We start from the raw sequence: 19714 nt of genomic DNA, 5'->3' as shown, positions 1-19714 counted from the left end.
GAAGCTGCTGAGTCACATGCTTCCCCAAAACGTCGCGCTGTCAGAACACTGGGAGCTACACACACCAACAAGTCTATACTGCAGGCTGCAGCCAGAACTATTTTCTACATTCAAACATCGACGGCCTCTTCTCTCTAAAAATTCACCAGACCGCTTCTACCACCAGCAAAGAAGTTTCCATCCCTAATTCCTCTGTGACTCCCACTAACCTAAACATTAAGCTGGCATTGAAGGGTGTGAATTACCCCGGCAAATCTGTTCTTTTAAATACAGCTTTTAGCAAGTTTTGAAAGGAGAAGAGCAGAACTTGCTATGCGAATAATATCGAGTCTTCTGTGGCGAAGTGGTTTTTGCATAGAAAACAAAGCGGTCAGTTGAAGAGGAATAATATCAGTACTTTGTTTAAAACTGTGTGTAAAAAGCTGTCTCTTTATCATTAACAATAAGTTGTAAAACGTGAATGGGGAGAGATAGTCTTCAAGTTTGTGAGAAGATCGCGCCCTGGTGGAATAAAGGCACGAACAGCTTACAGCACCTTGAATTACCAGGAAGTATTTAGAGTAAAACGGTGTGTAAAAGCTACCTTTATGAATGAGAGAAAAAATATATATATATAAAATAGTAAAATGGAAGGGGAGTGATAGATTTAAATTAATCGTGAAGTGGAGTGCCCCCTGTATAAAGTAAAAGTGAGAAAAGCTTACAGCACCGGGTATTCCCAGGAGGTCTCCCATCCAAGTACTAACCAGACCCTACCCTGCTTGGCTTCCGAGATCAGACGAGATCGGGCGTGTTCAGGGTGGTATGGCCGTGAGCGAGAAAAACTACCAAAAACAGCCCTTTTGCATTACACGCCTCTATACATGCCAGTTTGTCCCATTGGATCCTACTCCTGTTTTTTTTTTTTTTTTATCTGACTCACACTGCAGCCCAACCATCCAATCGGCAGTGCCGGAACCACACCAAACATTCACCAAACTACTCAGCCGGCAGCCTACCACAATTATTCCATTCTTTCCGCATCCACACACTTCCTTCTCTTTAACTCCTCTTCACTACCGCACAGGTTAATCGCCGCACGTCCCCCGCCGGCAAACATTACTCCTTTGCCTACCGCATGCAGGCTTCTCTTAATGACCTTCTGTTATCAACTCCACTAACAGCCACAAAATCTCCGCCGCACGAAGCCCACTGGTAGCTGCTGAATCACATGCTTCCCCAAAACGTCGTGCTGTCAGAACACTGGGAGCTACACACACCAACAAGTCCATACTGCAGGCTGCAGCCAGAACAATTTTCTACATTCAAACATTGACGGCCTCTTCTCTCTAAAAATTCACCAGACCGATTCTACCACCAGCAAAGAAGTTTCCATCCCTAATTCCTCTGTGATTCCCACTAACCTAAACATTAAATACAGCTTTTAGCAAGTTTTGAAAGGAGAAGAGCAGAACTTGCTATGCCAATAATATCGAGTCTTCTGTGGCGAAGTGGTTTTTGCATAGAAAACAAAGCGGTCAGTTGAAGAGGAATAATATCAGTACTTTGTTTAAAACTGTGTGTAAAAAGCTGTCTCTTTATCATTAACAATAAGTTGTAAAACGTGAATGGGGAGTGACAGTCTTCAAGTTTGTCAGAAGATCGCGCCCTGGTGGAATAAAGGCACGAACAGCTTACAGCACCTAGAATTACCAGGCAGTATTTAGAGTAAAACGTGTGTAAAAGCTGCCTTTATGAATGAGAGAAAAAAGAAATATATAAAATAGTAAAATGGAAGGGGAGTGATAGATTTAAATTAATCGTGAGGTGGAGTGCCCCCTGTATAAAGTAAAAGTGAGAAAAGCTTACAGCACGTGGTATTCCCAGGCAGTCTCCCATCCAAGTACTAACCAGACCCTACCCCGCTTAGCTTCCGAGATCAGACGAGATCGGGCGTGTTCAGGGTGGTATGGCCATAAGCGAGAACCGCGAACAAAAACAGCCCTTTTGCATTACACGCCTCTATACATGCCAGTTAGTCCCATTGGATCCTACTCCCGTTTTTTTTTTTTTTTTATCTGACTCACACTGCAGCACCACCATCCAATCGGCAGCGCCGCACCCACACCAAACATTCACCAAACTACTCAGCCGGCAGCCTACCACAATTATTCCATTCTTTCCGCATCCGCACACTTCCTTCTCTTTAAGTCCTTTTCACTACCGAACAGGTTAATCGCCGCACGTCCCCCGCCGGCAAACATTACTCATTTGCCTACCGCATGCAGGCTTCTCTTAAAGACCCTCTGTTATCAACTCCGCTAACAGCCACAAAATCTCCGCCGCACGAAGCCCACTGGTTGCTGTTGAATCACATGCTTCCCCAAAATGTCACGCTGTCAGAACACTGGGAGCTACACACGCCAACAAGTCCATACCGCAGGCTGCAGCCAGAACAATTTTCTACATTCAAACATCGACGGCGTCTTCTCTCTAAAAATTCACCAGACCGCTTCTACCACCAGCAAAGAAGTTTCCATCCCTAATTCCTCTGTGATTCCCACTAACCTAAACATTAAGCTGGCATTGAAGGGTGTGAATTACCCCGGCCAATCTGTTCTTTTAAATACAGCTTTTAGCAAGTTTTGAAAGGAGAAGAGCAGAACTTGCTATGCCAATAATATCGAGTCTTCTGTGGCGAAGTGGTTTTTGCATAGAAAACAAAGCGGTCAGTTGAAGAGGAATAATATCAGTACTTTGTTTAAAACTGTGTGTAAAAAGCTGTCTCTTTATCATTAACAATAAGTTGTAAAACGTGAATGTGGAGTGACAGTCTTCAAGTTTGTCAGAAGATCGCGCCCTGGTGGAATAAAGGCACGAACAGCTTACAGCACCTAGAATTACCAGGCAGTATTTAGAGTAAAACGTGTGTAAAAGCTGCCTTCATGAATGAGAGAAAAAAGAAATATATAAAATAGTAAAATGGAAGGGGAGTGATAGATTTAAATTAATCGTGAGGTGGAGTGCCCCCTGTATAAAGTAAAAGTGAGAAAAGCTTACAGCACGTGGTACTCCCAGGCAGTCTCCCATCCAAGTACTAACCAGACCCTACCCCACTTAGCTTCCGAGATCAGACGAGATCGGGCGTGTTCAGGGTGGTATGGCCATAAGCGAGAACCGCGAACAAAAACAGCCCTTTTGCATTACACGCCTCTATACATGCCAGTTAGTCCCATTGGATCCTACTCCCGTTTTTTTTTTTTTTTTATCTGACTCACACTGCAGCACCACCATCCAATCGGCAGCGCCGCACCCACACCAAACATTCACCAAACTACTCAGCCGGCTGCCTACCACAATTATTCCATTCTTTCCGCATCCGCACACTTCCTTCTTTTTAACTCCTTTTCACTACCGCACAGGTTAATCGCCGCACATCCCCCGCCGGCAAACATTACTCCTTTGCCTACTGCATGCAGGCTTCTCTTAACGACCCTCTGTTATCAACTCCGCTAACAGCCACAAAATCTCCGCCGCACGAAGCCCACTGGTAGCTGCTGAATCACATGCTTCCCCAAAACGTCACGCTGTCAGAACACTGGGAGCTACACACACCAACAAGTCCATACTGCAGGCTGCAGCCAGAACAATTTTCTACATTCAAACATCGACGGCCTCTTCTCTCTAAAAATTCACCAGACCGCTTCTACCACCAGCAAAGAAGTTTCCATCCCTAATTCCTCTGTGATTCCCACTAACCTAAACATTAAGCTGGCATTGAAGGGTGTGAATTACCCCGGCCAATCTGTTCTTTTAAATACAGCTTTTAGCAAGTTTTGAAAGGAGAAGAGCAGAACTTGCTATGCCAATAATATCGAGTCTTCTGTGGCGAAGTGGTTTTTGCATAGAAAACAAAGCGGTCAGTTGAAGAGGAATAATATCAGTACTTTGTTTAAAACTGTGTGTAAAAAGCTGTTTCTTTATCATTAACAATAAGTTGTAAAACGTGAATGGGGAGTGACAGTCTTCAAGTTTGTGAGAAGATCGTGCCCTGGTGGAATAAAGGCACGAACAGCTTACAGCACCTAGAATTACCAGGCAGTATTTAGAGTAAAACGTGTGTAAAAGCTGCCTTTATGAATGAGAGAAAAAAGAAATATATAAAATAGTAAAATGGAAGGGGAGTGATAGATTTAAATTAATCGTGAGGTGGAGTGCCCCCTGTATAAAGTAAAAGTGAGAAAAGCTTACAGCACGTGGTATTCCCAGGCAGTCTCCCATCCAAGTACTAACCAGACCCTACCCCGCTTAGCTTCCGAGATCAGACGAGATCGGGCGTGTTCAGGGTGGTATGGCCATAAGCGAGAACCGCGAACAAAAACAGCCCTTTTGCATTACACGCCTCTATACATGCCAGTTAGTCCCATTGGATCCTACTCCCGTTTTTTTTTTTTTTTTATCTGACTCACACTGCAGCACCACCATCCAATCGGCAGCGCCGCACCCACACCAAACATTCACCAAACTACTCAGCCGGCAGCCTACCACAATTATTCCATTCTTTCCGCATCCGCACACTTCCTTCTCTTTAAGTCCTTTTCACTACCGAACAGGTTAATCGCCGCACGTCCCCCGCCGGCAAACATTACTCATTTGCCTACCGCATGCAGGCTTCTCTTAAAGACCCTCTGTTATCAACTCCGCTAACAGCCACAAAATCTCCGCCGCACGAAGCCCACTGGTTGCTGTTGAATCACATGCTTCCCCAAAATGTCACGCTGTCAGAACACTGGGAGCTACACACGCCAACAAGTCCATACCGCAGGCTGCAGCCAGAACAATTTTCTACATTCAAACATCGACGGCGTCTTCTCTCTAAAAATTCACCAGACCGCTTCTACCACCAGCAAAGAAGTTTCCATCCCTAATTCCTCTGTGATTCCCACTAACCTAAACATTAAGCTGGCATTGAAGGGTGTGAATTACCCCGGCCAATCTGTTCTTTTAAATACAGCTTTTAGCAAGTTTTGAAAGGAGAAGAGCAGAACTTGCTATGCCAATAATATCGAGTCTTCTGTGGCGAAGTGGTTTTTGCATAGAAAACAAAGCGGTCAGTTGAAGAGGAATAATATCAGTACTTTGTTTAAAACTGTGTGTAAAAAGCTGTCTCTTTATCATTAACAATAAGTTGTAAAACGTGAATGTGGAGTGACAGTCTTCAAGTTTGTGAGAAGATCGCGCCCTGGTGGAATAAAGGCACGAACAGCTTACAGCACCTAGAATTACCAGGCAGTATTTAGAGTAAAACGTGTGTAAAAGCTGCCTTTATGAATGAGAGAAAAAAGAAATATATAAAATAGTAAAATGGAAGGGGAGTGATAGATTTAAATTAATCGTGAGGTGGAGTGCCCCCTGTATAAAGTAAAAGTGAGAAAAGCTTACAGCACGTGGTATTCCCAGGCAGTCTCCCATCCAAGTACTAACCAGACCCTACCCCGCTTAGCTTCCGAGATCAGACGAGATCGGGCGTGTTCAGGGTGGTATGGCCATAAGCGAGAACCGCGAACAAAAACAGCCCTTTTGCATTACACGCCTCTATACATGCCAGTTAGTCCCATTGGATCCTACTCCCGTTTTTTTTTTTTTTTTATCTGACTCACACTGCAGCACCACCATCCAATCGGCAGCGCCGCACCCACACCAAACATTCACCAAACTACTCAGCCGGCTGCCTACCACAATTATTCCATTCTTTCCGCATCCGCACACTTCCTTCTCTTTAAGTCCTTTTCACTACCGAACAGGTTAATCGCCGCACGTCCCCCGCCGGCAAACATTACTCATTTGCCTACCGCATGCAGGCTTCTCTTAAAGACCCTCTGTTATCAACTCCGCTAACAGCCACAAAATCTCCGCCGCACGAAGCCCACTGGTTGCTGTTGAATCACATGCTTCCCCAAAATGTCACGCTGTCAGAACACTGGGAGCTACACACGCCAACAAGTCCATACCGCAGGCTGCAGCCAGAACAATTTTCTACATTCAAACATCGACGGCGTCTTCTCTCTAAAAATTCACCAGACCGCTTCTACCACCAGCAAAGAAGTTTCCATCCCTAATTCCTCTGTGATTCCCACTAACCTAAACATTAAGCTGGCATTGAAGGGTGTGAATTACCCCGGCCAATCTGTTCTTTTAAATACAGCTTTTACCAAGTTTTGAAAGGAGAAGAGCAGAACTTGCTATGCCAATAATATCGAGTCTTCTGTGGCGAAGTGGTTTTTGCATAGAAAACAAAGCGGTCAGTTGAAGAGGAATAATATCAGTACTTTGTTTAAAACTGTGTGTAAAAAGCTGTCTCTTTATCATTAACAATAAGTTGTAAAACGTGAATGTGGAGTGACAGTCTTCAAGTTTGTCAGAAGATCGCGCCCTGGTGGAATAAAGGCACGAACAGCTTACAGCACCTAGAATTACCAGGCAGTATTTAGAGTAAAACGTGTGTAAAAGCTTCCTTCATGAATGAGAGAAAAAAGAAATATATAAAATAGTAAAATAGAAGGGGAGTGATAGATTTAAATTAATCGTGAGGTGGAGTGCCCCCTGTATAAAGTAAAAGTGAGAAAAGCTTACAGCACGTGGTATTCCCAGGCAGTCTCCCATCCAAGTACTAACAAGACCCTACCCCACTTAGCTTCCGAGATCAGACGAGATCGGGCGTGTTCAGGGTGGTATGGCCATAAGCGAGAGCGGTGAACAAAAACAGCCCTTTTGCATTACACGCCTCTATACATGCCAGTTAGTCCCATTGGATCCTACTCCTGTTTTTTTTTTTTTTTTATCTGACTCACACTGCAGCACCACCATCCAATCGGCAGCGCCGCACCAACACCAAACATTCACCAAACTACTCAGCCGGCAGCCTACCACAATTATTCCATTCTTTCCGCATCCGCACACTTCCTTCTCTTTAAGTCCTTTTCACTACCGAACAGGTTAATCGCCGCACGTCCCCCGCCGGCAAACATTACTCATTTGCCTACCGCATGCAGGCTTCTCTTAAAGACCCTCTGTTATCAACTCCGCTAACAGCCACAAAATCTCCGCCGCACGAAGCCCACTGGTTGCTGTTGAATCACATGCTTCCCCAAAATGTCACGCTGTCAGAACACTGGGAGCTACACACGCCAACAAGTCCATACTGCAGGCTGCAGCCAGAACAATTTTCTACACTGAAACATCGACGGCCTCTTCTCTCTAAAAATTCACCAGACCGCTTCTACCACCAGCAAAGAAGTTTCCATCCCTAATTCCTCTGTGATTCCCACTAACCTAAACATTAAGCTGGCATTGAAGGGTGTGAATTACCCCGGCCAACCTGCTCTTTTAAATACAGCTTTTACCAAGTTTTGAAAGGAGGAGAAGAGCAGATAATATGCCAATAATATCGAATATTCTGTGGCGAAGTGGTTTTTGCATAGAAAACAAAGCGGTGAGTTTAAGAGGAATTATATCAGTACTTTGTTTAAAACTGTGTGTAAAAAGCTGTCTCTTTATTATTAACAATAAGTTGTAAAACGTGAATGTGGAGTGACAGTCTTCAAGTTTGTGAGAAGATCGCGCGCTGGTGGAATAAATTAACGAACAGCTTACAGCACCTAGAATTACCAGGCAGTATTTAGAGTAAAACGTGTGTAAAAGCTGCCTTTATGAATGAGAGAAAAAAGAAATATATAAAATAGTAAAATGGAAGGGGAGTGATAGATTTAAATTAATCGTGAGGTGGAGTGCCCCCTGTATAAAGTAAAAGTGAGAAAAGCTTACAGCACGTGGTATTCCCAGGAGTCTACCATCCAAGTACTAACCAGACCCTACCCCACTTAGCTTCCGAGATCAGACGAGATCGGGCGTGTTCAGGGTGATATGGCCATAAGCGAGAGCAGCGAACAAAAACAGCCCTTTTGCATTACACGCCTCTATACATGCCAGTTAGTCCCATTGGATCCTACTCCTGTTTTTTTTTTTTTTTATCTGACTCACACTGCAGCACCACCATCCAATCGGCAGCGCCGCACCCACACCAAACATTCACCAAACTACTCAGCCGGCAGCCTACCACAATTATTCCATTCTTTCCGCATCCGCACACTTCCTTCTCTTTAAGTCCTTTTCACTACCGAACAGGTTAATCGCCGCACGTCCCCCGCCGGCAAACATTACTCATTTGCCTACCGCATGCAGGCTTCTCTTAAAGACCCTCTGTTATCAACTCCGCTAACAGCCACAAAATCTCCGCCGCACGAAGCCCACTGGTTGCTGTTGAATCACATGCTTCCCCAAAATGTCACGCTGTCAGAACACTGGGAGCTACACACGCCAACAAGTCCATACTGCAGGCTGCAGCCAGAACAATTTTCTACATTGAAACATCGACGGCCTCTTCTCTCTAAAAATTCACCAGACCGCTTCTACCACCAGCAAAGAAGTTTCCATCCCTAATTCCTCTGTGATTCCCACTAACCTAAACATTAAGCTGGCATTGAAGGGTGTGAATTACCCCGGCCAACCTGCTCTTTTAAATACAGCTTTTAGCAAGTTTTGAAAGGAGGAGAAGAGCAGACCTTGCTATGCCAACAATATCGAGTCGTCTGTGGCGAAGTGGTTTTTGCATAGAAAACAAAGCGGTGAGTTGAAGAGGAATTATATCAGTACTTTGTTTAAAACTGTGTGTAAAAAGCTGTCTCTTTATTATTAACAATAAGTTGTAAAACGTGAATGGGGAGTGACAGTCTTCAAGTTTGTGAGAAGATCGTGCCCTGGTGGAATAAAGGCACGAACAGCTTACAGCACCTAGAATTACCAGGCAGTATTTAGAGTAAAACGTGTGTAAAAGCTGCCTTTATGAATGAGAGAAAAAAGAAATATATAAAATAGTAAAATGGAAGGGGAGTGATAGATTTAAATTAATCGTGAGGTGGAGTGCCCCCTGTATGAAGTAAAAGTGAGAAAAGCTTACAGCACTTGGTATTCCCAGGCAGTCTCCCATTGAAGTACTAACCAGACCCTACCCCGCTTAGCTTCCGAGATCAGATGAGATCGGGCGTGTTCAGGGTGGTAGGGCCATAAGCGAGAGCAGCGAACAAAAACAGCCCTTTTGCATTACATGCCTCTATACATGCCAGTTAGTCCCATTGGATCCTACTCCTGTTTTTTTTTTTTTTATCTGACTCACACTGCAGCACCACCATCCAATCGGCAGCGCCGCACCCACACCAAACATTCACCAAACTACTCAGCCGGCAGCCTACCACAATTATTCCATTCTTTCCGCATCCGCACACTTCCTTCTCTTTAAGTCCTTTTCACTACCGAACAGGTTAATCGCCGCACGTCCCCCGCCGGAAAACATTACTCATTTGCCTACCGCATGCAGGCTTCTCTTAAAGACCCTCTGTTATCAACTCCGCTAACAGCCACAAAATCTCCGCCGCACGAAGCCCACTGGTTGCTGTTGAATCACATGCTTCCCCAAAATGTCACGCTGTCAGAACACTGGGAGCTACACACGCCAACAAGTCCATACTGCAGGCTGCAGCCAGAACAATTTTCTACATTGAAACATCGACGGCCTCTTCTCTCTAAAAATTCACCAGACCGCTTCTACCACCAGCAAAGAAGTTTCCATCCCTAATTCCTCTGTGATTCCCACTAACCTAAACATTAAGCTGGCATTGAAGGGTGTGAATTACCCCGGCCAACCTGCTCTTTTAAATACAGCTTTTAGCAAGTTTTGAAAGGAGGAGAAGAGCAGACCTTGCTATGCCAACAATATCAAGTTGTCTGTGGCGAAGTGGTTTTTGCATAGAAAACAAAGCGGTGAGTTGAAGAGGAATTATATCAGTACTTTGTTTAAAACTGTGTGTAAAAAGCTGTCTCTTTATTATTAACAATAAGTTGTAAAACGTGAATGGGGAGTGACAGTCTTCAAGTTTGTGAGAAGATCGTGCCCTGGTGGAATAAAGGCACGAACAGCTTACAACACCTAGAATTACCAGGCAGTATTTAGAGTAAAACGTGTGTAAAAGCTGCCTTTATGAATGAGAGAAAAATATATATATATATATAAAATAGTAAAATGGAAGGGGAGTGATAGATTTAAATTAATCGTGAAGTGGAGCGCCCCCTGTATAAAGTAAAAGTGAGTAAAGCTTACAGCACCTGGTATTCCCAGGAGGTCTCCCATCCAAGTACTAACCAGACCCTACCCTGCTTGGCTTCCGAGATCGGATGAGATCGGGCATGTTCAGGGTGGTATGGCCATAAGCGAGAGACGTGACCAAAAACAGCCCTTTTGCATTACACGCGTCTATACATGCCAGTTAGTCCCATTGGATCCTACTCCTGGTTTTTTTTTTTTTATCTGACTCACACTGCAGCACCACCATCCAATCGGCAGCGCCGGACCCACACCAAACATTCACCAAACTACTCAGCCGGCAGCCTACCACAATTATTCCATTCTTTCCGCATCCGCACACTTCCTTCTTTTTAACTCCTTTTCAGTACCGCACAGGTTAATCGCCGCACGTCCCCCGCCGGCAAACATTACTCCTTTGCCTACTGCATGCAGGCTTCTCTTAACGACCCTCTGTTATCAACTCCGCTAACAGCCACAAAATCTCCGCCGCACGAAGCCCACTGGTAGCTGCTGAATCACATGCTTCCCCAAAACGTCGCGCTGTCAGAACACTGGGAGCTACACACACCAACAAGTCCATACTGCAGGCTGCAGCCAGAACAATTTTCTACATTCAAACATCGACGGCCTCTTCTCTCTAAAAATTCACCAGACCGCTTCTACCACCAGCAAAGAAGTTTCCATCCCTAATTCCTCTGTGATTCCCACTAACCTAAACATTAAGCTGGCATTGAAGGGTGTGAATTACCCCGGCCAATCTGTTCTTTTAAATACAGCTTTTAGCAAGTTTTGAAAGGAGAAGAGCAGAACTTGCTATGCCAATAATATCGAGTCTTCTGTGGCGAAGTGGTTTTTGCATAGAAAACAAAGCGGTCAGTTGAAGAGGAATAATATCAGTACTTTGTTTAAAACTGTGTGTAAAAAGCTGTCTCTTTATCATTAACAATAAGTTGTAAAACGTGAATGGGGAGTGACAGTCTTCAAGTTTGTGAGAAGATCGCGCCCTGGTGGAATAAAGGTACGAACAGCTTACAGCACCTAGAATTACCAGGAAGTATTTAGAGTAAAACGGTGTGTAAAAGCTGCCTTTATGAATGAGAGAAAAAAAAAATATATATATATAAAATAGTAAAATGGAAGGGGAGTGATAGATTTAAATTAATCGTGAAGTGGAGCGCCCCCTGTATAAAGTAAAAGTGAGAAAAGCTTACAGCACCTGGTATTCCCAGGTGGTCTCCCATCCAAGTATTAACCAGACCCTAGCCTGCTTAGCTTCCGAGATCAGATGAGATCGGGCGTGTTCAGGGTGGTATGGCCGCAAGCGAGAGACGCTACCAAAAACAGCCCTTTTGCATTACACGCCTCTATACATGCCAGTTAGTCCCATTGGATCCTACTCCTGTTTTTTTTTTTTTTTTATCTGACTCACACTGCAGCCCCACCATCCAATCGGCAGCGCCGGACCCACACCAAACATTCACCAAACTACTCAGCCGGCAGCCTACCACAATTATTCCATTCTTTCCGCATCCGCACACTTCCTTCTTTTTAACTCCTTTTCACTACCGCACAGGTTAATCGCCGCACGTCCCCCGCCGGCAAACATTACTCCTTTGCCTACTGCATGCAGGCTTCTCTTAACGACCCTCTGTTATCAACTCCGCTAACAGCCACAAAATCTCCGCCGCACGAAGCCCACTGGTAGCTGCTGAATCACATGCTTCCCCAAAACGTCGCGCTGTCAGAACACTGGGAGCTACACACACCAACAAGTCCATACTGCAGGCTGCAGCCAGAACAATTTTCTACATTCAAACATCGACGGCCTCTTCTCTCTAAAAATTCACCAGACCGCTTCTACCACCAGCAAAGAAGTTTCCATCCCTAATTCCTCTGTGATTCCCACTAACCTAAACATTAAGCTGGCATTGAAGGGTGTGAATTACCCCGGCCAATCTGTTCTTTTAAATACAGCTTTTAGCAAGTTTTGAAAGGAGAAGAGCAGAACTTGCTATGCCAATAATATCGAGTCTTCTGTGGCGAAGTGGTTTTTGCATAGAAAACAAAGCGGTCAGTTGAAGAGGAATAATATCAGTACTTTGTTTAAAACTGTGTGTAAAAAGCTGTCTCTTTATCATTAACAATAAGTTGTAAAACGTGAATGGGGAGTGACAGTCTTCAAGTTTGTGAGAAGATCGCGCCCTGGTGGAATAAAGGTACGAACAGCTTACAGCACCTAGAATTACCAGGAAGTATTTAGAGTAAAACGGTGTGTAAAAGCTGCCTTTATGAATGAGAGAAAAAAAAAAATATATATATAAAATAGTAAAATGGAAGGGGAGTGATAGATTTAAATTAATCGTGAAGTGGAGCGCCCCCTGTATAAAGTAAAAGTGAGAAAAGCTTACAGCACCTGGTATTCCCAGGTGGTCTCCCATCCAAGTATTAACCAGACCCTAGCCTGCTTAGCTTCCGAGATCAGATGAGATCAGGCGTGTTCAGGGTGGTATGGCCATAAGCGAGAGACGCTACCAAAAACAGCCCTTTTGCATTACACGCGTCTATACATGCCAGTTAGTCCCATTGGATCCTACTCCTGGTTTTTTTTTTTTTTTTTTATCTGACTCACACTGCAGCACCACCATCCAATCGGCAGCGCCGGACCCACACCAAACATTCACCAAACTACTCAGCCGGCAGCCTACCACAATTATTCCATTCTTTCCGCATCCGCACACTTCCTTCTTTTTAACTCCTTTTCACTATCGCACAGGTTAATCGCCGCACGTCCCCCGCCGGCAAACATTACTCCTTTGCCTACTGCATGCAGGCTTCTCTTAACGACCCTCTGTTATCAACTCCGCTAACAGCCACAAAATCTCCGCCGCACGAAGCCCACTGGTAGCTGCTGAATCACATGCTTCCCCAAAACGTCGCGCTGTCAGAACACTGGGAGCTACACACACCAACAAGTCCATACTGCAGGCTGCAGCCAGAACAATTTTCTACATTCAAACATCGACGGCCTCTTCTCTCTAAAAATTCACCAGACCGCTTCTACCACCAGCAAAGAAGTTTCCATCCCTAATTCCTCTGTGATTCCCACTAACCTAAACATTAAGCTGGCATTGAAGGGTGTGAATTACCCCGGCCAATCTGTTCTTTTAAATACAGCTTTTAGCAAGTTTTGAAAGGAGAAGAGCAGAACTTGCTATGCCAATAATATCGAGTCTTCTGTGGCGAAGTGGTTTTTGCATAGAAAACAAAGCGGTCAGTTGAAGAGGAATAATATCAGTACTTTGTTTAAAACTGTGTGTAAAAAGCTGTCTCTTTATTATTAACAATAAGTTGTAAAACGTTAATGGGGAGTGACAGTCTTCAAGTTTGTGAGAAGATCGCGCCCTGGTGGAATAAAGGCACGAACAGCTTACAGCACCTAGAATTACCATGAAGTATTTAGAGTAAAACGGTTTCTAAAAGCTGCCTTTATGAATGAGAGAAAAAAAAAAAATATATATATATATATATATAAAATAGTAAAATGGAAGGGGAGTGATAGATTTAAATTAATCGTGAAGTGGAGCGCCCCCTGTATAAAGTAAAAGTGAGAAAAGCTTACAGCACCTGGTATTCCCAGGAGGTCTCCCATCCAAGTACTAACCAGACCCTACCCTGCTTGGCTTCAGCGATCAGATGAGATCAGGCGTGTTCAGGGTGGTATGGCCATAAGCGAGAGACGCTACAAAAAACAGCCCTTTTGCATTACACGCGTCTATACATGCCAGTTAGTCCCATTGGATCCTACTCCTGGTTTTTTTTTTTTTTTTATCTGACTCACACTGCAGCCCCACCATCCAATCGGCAGCGCCGGACCCACACCAAACATTCACCAAACTACTCAGCCGGCAGCCTACCACAATTATTCCATTCTTTCCGCATCCGCACACTTCCTTCTCTTTAAGTCCTTTTCACTACCTCACAGGTTAATCGCCGCACGTCCCCCGCAGGCAAACATTACTCCTTTGCCCACCGCATGCAGGCTTCCCTTAACGACCCTCTGTTATCAACTCCGCTAACAGCCACAAAATCTCCGCCGCACGAAGCCCACTGGTAGCTGCTGAATCACATGCTTCCCCAAAACGTCGCGCTGTCAGAACACTGGGAGCTACACACACCAACAAGTCCATACTGCAGGCTGCAGCCAGAACAATTTTCTACATTCAAACATCGACGGCCTCTTCTCTCTAAAAATTCACCAGACCGCTTCTACCACCAGCAAAGAAGTTTCCATCCCTAATTCCTCTGTTATTCCCACTAACCTAAACATTAAGCTGGCATTGAAGGGTGTGAATTACCCCGGCCAATCTGTTCTTTTAAATACAGCTTTTAGCAAGTTTTGAAAGGAGAAGAGCAGAACTTGCTATGCCAATAATATCGAGTATTCTGTGGCGAAGTGGTTTTTGCATAGAAAACAAAGCGGTCAGTTGAAGAGGAATAATATCAGTACTTTGTTTAAAACTGTGTGTAAAAAGCTGTCTCTTTATCATTAACAATAAGTTGTAAAACGTGAATGGGGAGTGACAGTCTTCAAGTTTGTGAGAAGATCGCGCCCTGGTGGAATAAAGGCACGAACACCTTACAGCACCTAGAATTACCAGGAAGTATTTAGAGTAAAACGGTTTCTGAAAGCTGGCTTTATGAAAGAGAGAAAAAAAATATATATATAAAATAGTAAAATGGAAGGGGAGTGATAGATTTAAATTAATCGTGAAGTGGAGCGCCCCCTGTATGAAGTAAAAGTGAGAAAAGCTTACAGCACCTGGTATTCCCAGGTGGTCTCCCATCCAAGTACTAACCAGACCCTACCTTGCTTAGCTTCCAAGATCAGACGAGATCGGGCGTGTTCAGGAAGGTATGGCCGTAAGAGAGAGACGCTACCAAAAACAGCCCTTTTGCATTACACGCGTCTATACATGCCAGTTATTCCCATTGGATCCTACTCCTGGTTTTTTTTTTTTTTTTATCTGACTCACACTGCAGCACCACCATCCAATCGGCAGCGCCGGACCCACACCAAACATTCACCAAACTACTCAGCCGGCAGCCTACCACAATTATTCCATTCTTTCCGCATCCGCACACTTCCTTCTCTTTAAGTCCTTTTCACTACCTCACAGGTTAATCGCCGCGCGTCCCCCGCCGGCAAACATTACTCATTTGCCTACCGCATGCAGGCTTCTCTTAACGACCCTCTGCTATCAACTCAGCTAACAGCCACAAAATCTCCGCCGCACGAAGCCCACTGGTAGCTGCTGAATCACATGCTTCCCGCAAAACGTCGCGCTGTCAGAACACTGGGAGCTACACACACCAAGAAGTCCATACTGCAGGCTGCAGCCAGAACAATTTTCTACATTCAAACATCGACGGCCTCTTCTCTCTAAAAATTCACCAGACCGCTTCTACCACCAGCAAAGAAGTTTCCATCCCTAATTCCTCTGTGATTCCCACTAACCTAAACATTAAGCTGGCATTGAAGGGTGTGAATTACCCCGGCCAACCTGCTCTTTTAAATACAGCTTTTAGCAAGTTTTGAAAGGAGGAGAAGAGCAGACCTTGCTATGCCAATAATATCGAGTCTTCTGTGGCGAAGTGGTTTTTGCATAGAAAACAAAGCGGTGAGTTGAAGAGGAATTATATCAGTACTTTGTTTAAAACTGTGTGTAAAAAGCTGTCTCTTTATTATTAACAATAAGTTGTAAAACGTGAATGGGGAGTGACAGTCTTCAAGTTTGTGAGAAGATCGCGCCCTGGTGGAATAAAGGCACGAACAGCTTACAGCACCTAGAATTACCAGGAAGTATTTAGAGTAAAACGGTTTCTAAAAGCTGCCTTTATGAATGAGAGAAAAAAAAATATATATATATATAAAATAGTAAAATGGAAGGGGAGTGATAGATTTAAATTAATCGTGAAGTGGAGCGCCCCCTGTATAAAGTAAAAGTGAGAAAAGCTTACAGCACCTGGTATTCCCAGGTGGTCTCCCATCCAAGTACTAAACAGACCCTAGCCTGCTTAGCTTCCGAGATCAGACGAGATCGGGCGTGTTCAGGGTGGTATGGCCGCAAGCGAGAGACGCTACCAAAAACAGCCCTTTTGCATTACACGCCTCTATACATGCCAGTTAGTCCCATTGGATCCTACTCCTGTTTTTTTTTTTTTTTTATCTGACTCACACTGCAGCCCCACCATCCAATCGGCAGCGCCGGACCCACACCAAACATTCACCAAACTACTCAGCCGGCAGCCTACCACAATTATTCCATTCTTTCCGCATCCGCACACTTCCTTCTTTTTAACTCCTTTTCACTACCGCACAGGTTAATCGCCGCACGTCCCCCGCCGGCAAACATTACTCCTTTGCCTACTGCATGCAGGATTCTCTTAACGACCCTCTGTTATCAACTCCGCTAACAGCCACAAAATCTCCGCCGCACGAAGCCCACTGGTAGCTGCTGAATCACATGCTTCCCCAAAACGTCGCGCTGTCAGAACACTGGGAGCTACACACACCAAGAAGTCCATACTGCAGGCTGCAGCCAGAACAATTTTCTACATTCAAACATCGACGGCCTCTTCTCTCTAAAAATTCACCAGACCGCTTCTACCACCAGCAAAGAAGTTTCCATCCCTAATTCCTCTGTGATTCCCACTAACCTAAACATTAAGCTGGCATTGAAGGGTGTGAATTACCCCGGCCAATCTGTTCTTTTAAATACAGCTTTTAGCAAGTTTTGAAAGGAGAAGAGCAGAACTTGTTATGCCAATAATATCGAGTCTTCTGTGGCGAAGTGGTTTTTGCATAGAAAACAAGGCGGTCAGTTGAAGAGGAATAATATCAGTACTTTGTTTAAAACTGTGTGTAAAAAGCTGTCTCTTTATCATTAACAATAAGTTGTAAAACGTGAATGGGGAGTGACAGTATTCAAATTTGTGAGAAGATCGCTCCCTGGTGGAATAAAGGCACGAACAGCTTACAGCAGCTATAATTACCAGGCAGTATTTAGAGTAAAACGGTGTGTAAAAGCTGCCTTTATGAATGAGAGAAAAAAGAAATATATAAAATAGTAAAATGGAAGGGGAGTGATACATTTAAATTATTCGTGAAGTGGAGCGCCCCCTGTATAAAGTAAAAGTGAGATAAGCTTACAGCACCTGGTATTCCCAGGAGGTCTCCCATCCAAATACTAACCAGACCCTACCCTGCTTAGCTTCCGAGATCAGACGAGATCGGGCGCGTTCAGGGTGGTATGGCCGTAAGCGAGAGACGCTACCAAAAACAGCCCTTTTGCATTACACGCCTCTATACATGCCAGTTGGTCCCATTGGATCCTACTAATGTTCTTTTTTTTTTTTTATCTGACTCACACTGCAGCCCCACCATCCAATCGGCAGCGCCGGACCCACACCAAACATTCACCAAACTACTCAGCCGGCAGCCTACCACAATTATTCCATTCTTTCCGCATCCGCACACTTCCTTCTCTTTAAGTCCTTTTCACTACCTCACAGGTTAATCGCCGCACGTCCCCCGCCGGCAAACATTACTCATTTGCCTACCGCATGCAGGCTTCTCTTAACGACCCACTGCTATCAACTCAGCTAACAGCCACAAAATCTCCGCCGCACGAAGCCCACTGGTAGCTGCTGAATCACATGCTTCCCCAAAACGTCGCGCTGTCAGAACACTGGGAGCTACACACACCAACAAGTCCATACTTCAGGCTGCAGCCAGAACAATTTTCTACATTCAAACATCGACGGCCTCTTCTCTCTAAAAATTCACCAGACCGCTTCTACCACCAGCAAAGAAGTTTCCATCCCTAATTCCTCTGTGATTCCCACTAACCTAAACATTAAGCTGGCATTGAAGTGTGTGAATTACCATGGCCAACCTGCTCTTTTAAATACAGCTTTCAGCAAGTTTTGAAAGGAGAAGAGCAGAACTTGCTATGCCAATAATATCGAGTCTTCTGTGGCGAAGTGGTTTTTGCATAGAAAACAAAGCGGTGAGTTGAAGAGGAATTATATCAGTACTTTGTTTAAAACTGTGTGTAAAAAGCTGTCTCTTTATCATTAACAATAAGTTGTAAAACGTGAATGGGGAGTGACAGTCTTCAAGTTTGTGAGAAGATCGTGCCCTGGTGGAATAAAGGCACGGACAGCTTACAGCACCTAGAATTACCAGGAAGTATTTAGAGTAAAACGGTTTCTGAAAGCTGGCTTTATGAAAGAGAGAAAAAAAATATATATATAAAATAGTAAAATGGAAGGGGAGTGCTAGATTTAAATTAATCGTGAAGTGGAGCGCCCCCTGTATGAAGTAAAAGTGAGAAAAGCTTACAGCACCTGGTATTCCCAGGTGGTCTCCCATCCAAGTACTAACCAGACCCTACCTTGCTTAGCTTCCAAGATCAGACAAGATCGGGCGTGTTCAGGAAGGTATGGCCGTAAGAGAGAGACGCTACCAAAAACAGCCCTTTTGCATTACACGCGTCTATACATGCCAGTTATTCCCATTGGATCCTACTCCTGGTTTTTTTTTTTTTTTTATCTGACTCACACTGCAGCACCACCATCCAATCGGCAGCGCCGGACCCACACCAAACATTCACCAAACTACTCAGCCGTCAGTCTACCACAATTATTCTATTCTTTCCGCATCCGCACACTTCCTTCTCTTTAAGTCCTTTTCACTACCGCACAGGTTAATCGCCGCACGTCCCCCGCCGGCAAACATTACTCATTTGCCTACCGCATGCAGGCTTCTCTTAACGACCTTCTGTTATCAACTCCACTAACAGCCACAAAATCTCCGCCGCACGAAGCCCACTGGTAGCTGCTGAATCACATGCTTCCCCATAACGTCGCGCTGTCAGAACACTGGGAGCTACACACACCAAGAAGTCCATACTGCAGGCTGCAGCCAGAACAATTTTCTACATTCAAACATCGACGGCCTCTTCTCTCTAAAAATTCACCAGACCGCTTCTACCACCAGCAAAGAAGTTTCCATCCCTAATTCCTCTGTGATTCCCACTAACCTAAACATTAAGTTGGCATTGAAGGGTGTGAATTACCCCGGCCAACCTGCTCTTTTAAATACAGCTTTTAGCAAGTTTTGAAAGGAGGAGAAGAGCAGACCTTGCTATGCCAATAATATCGAGTCTTCTGTGGCGAAGTGGTTTTTGCATAGAAAACAAAGCGGTGAGTTGATGAGGAATTATATCAGTACTTTGTTTAAAACTGTGTGTAAAAAGCTGTCTCTTTATTATTAACAATAAGTTGTAAAACGTGAATGGGGAGTGACAGTCTTCAAATTTGTGAGAAGATCGCTCCCTGGTGGAATAAAGGCACGAACAGCTTACAGCACCTAGAATTACCAGGCAGTATTAAGAGTAAAATGGTTTCCAAAAGCTGCCTTTATGAATGAGAGAAAAAAGAAATATATATATGTAAAATAGTAAAATGGAAGGG

General features: G+C 44.4%; 14 non-coding genes and 2 pseudogenes across 14 annotated transcripts; all 16 read right to left on the bottom strand.

Moving 5' to 3' along the window:
* Positions 1–697: 697 nt before the first annotated feature.
* Positions 698–816, bottom strand: LOC125734988 (5S ribosomal RNA). Its single transcript, XR_007394289.1, has one exon. It is a non-coding gene; the product is annotated as a 5S ribosomal RNA (ribosomal RNA).
* A 1025-nt stretch (positions 817–1841) lies between these two features.
* Positions 1842–1960, bottom strand: LOC125736896 (5S ribosomal RNA). Its single transcript, XR_007396163.1, has one exon. It is a non-coding gene; the product is annotated as a 5S ribosomal RNA (ribosomal RNA).
* A 1072-nt stretch (positions 1961–3032) lies between these two features.
* On the bottom strand, positions 3033–3151 carry LOC125731104 (5S ribosomal RNA). The gene has a single exon (XR_007391391.1). It is a non-coding gene; the product is annotated as a 5S ribosomal RNA (ribosomal RNA).
* Positions 3152–4223: 1072 nt separating this feature from the next.
* Positions 4224–4342, bottom strand: LOC125736895 (5S ribosomal RNA). Its single transcript, XR_007396162.1, has one exon. It is a non-coding gene; the product is annotated as a 5S ribosomal RNA (ribosomal RNA).
* A 1072-nt stretch (positions 4343–5414) lies between these two features.
* LOC125736894 (5S ribosomal RNA) lies at positions 5415–5533 on the bottom strand. Its single transcript, XR_007396161.1, has one exon. It is a non-coding gene; the product is annotated as a 5S ribosomal RNA (ribosomal RNA).
* Positions 5534–6605: 1072 nt separating this feature from the next.
* On the bottom strand, positions 6606–6724 carry LOC125731663 (5S ribosomal RNA; annotated as a pseudogene).
* A 1072-nt stretch (positions 6725–7796) lies between these two features.
* Positions 7797–7914, bottom strand: LOC125731962 (5S ribosomal RNA; annotated as a pseudogene).
* Positions 7915–8988: 1074 nt separating this feature from the next.
* On the bottom strand, positions 8989–9107 carry LOC125731069 (5S ribosomal RNA). Its single transcript, XR_007391358.1, has one exon. It is a non-coding gene; the product is annotated as a 5S ribosomal RNA (ribosomal RNA).
* A 1078-nt stretch (positions 9108–10185) lies between these two features.
* LOC125733577 (5S ribosomal RNA) lies at positions 10186–10304 on the bottom strand. Its single transcript, XR_007392917.1, has one exon. It is a non-coding gene; the product is annotated as a 5S ribosomal RNA (ribosomal RNA).
* A 1077-nt stretch (positions 10305–11381) lies between these two features.
* LOC125735977 (5S ribosomal RNA) lies at positions 11382–11500 on the bottom strand. Its single transcript, XR_007395261.1, has one exon. It is a non-coding gene; the product is annotated as a 5S ribosomal RNA (ribosomal RNA).
* Positions 11501–12578: 1078 nt separating this feature from the next.
* On the bottom strand, positions 12579–12697 carry LOC125736714 (5S ribosomal RNA). The gene has a single exon (XR_007395987.1). It is a non-coding gene; the product is annotated as a 5S ribosomal RNA (ribosomal RNA).
* Positions 12698–13789: 1092 nt separating this feature from the next.
* On the bottom strand, positions 13790–13908 carry LOC125736805 (5S ribosomal RNA). Its single transcript, XR_007396073.1, has one exon. It is a non-coding gene; the product is annotated as a 5S ribosomal RNA (ribosomal RNA).
* A 1076-nt stretch (positions 13909–14984) lies between these two features.
* Positions 14985–15103, bottom strand: LOC125737220 (5S ribosomal RNA). The gene has a single exon (XR_007396487.1). It is a non-coding gene; the product is annotated as a 5S ribosomal RNA (ribosomal RNA).
* A 1085-nt stretch (positions 15104–16188) lies between these two features.
* On the bottom strand, positions 16189–16307 carry LOC125735836 (5S ribosomal RNA). The gene has a single exon (XR_007395122.1). It is a non-coding gene; the product is annotated as a 5S ribosomal RNA (ribosomal RNA).
* Positions 16308–17380: 1073 nt separating this feature from the next.
* Positions 17381–17499, bottom strand: LOC125732917 (5S ribosomal RNA). Its single transcript, XR_007392280.1, has one exon. It is a non-coding gene; the product is annotated as a 5S ribosomal RNA (ribosomal RNA).
* Positions 17500–18574: 1075 nt separating this feature from the next.
* LOC125731235 (5S ribosomal RNA) lies at positions 18575–18693 on the bottom strand. Its single transcript, XR_007391515.1, has one exon. It is a non-coding gene; the product is annotated as a 5S ribosomal RNA (ribosomal RNA).
* Positions 18694–19714: the final 1021 nt, after the last annotated feature.

The sequence above is a fragment of the Brienomyrus brachyistius genome, chromosome 2 (assembly GCF_023856365.1).
Source record: "Brienomyrus brachyistius isolate T26 chromosome 2, BBRACH_0.4, whole genome shotgun sequence".
In the NCBI taxonomy this organism is placed as follows: domain Eukaryota; kingdom Metazoa; phylum Chordata; class Actinopteri; order Osteoglossiformes; family Mormyridae; genus Brienomyrus; species Brienomyrus brachyistius.
The sequence above is the reverse complement of the archived record's forward strand: the minus strand, read 5'-3'. Positions and strand labels throughout refer to the sequence as shown.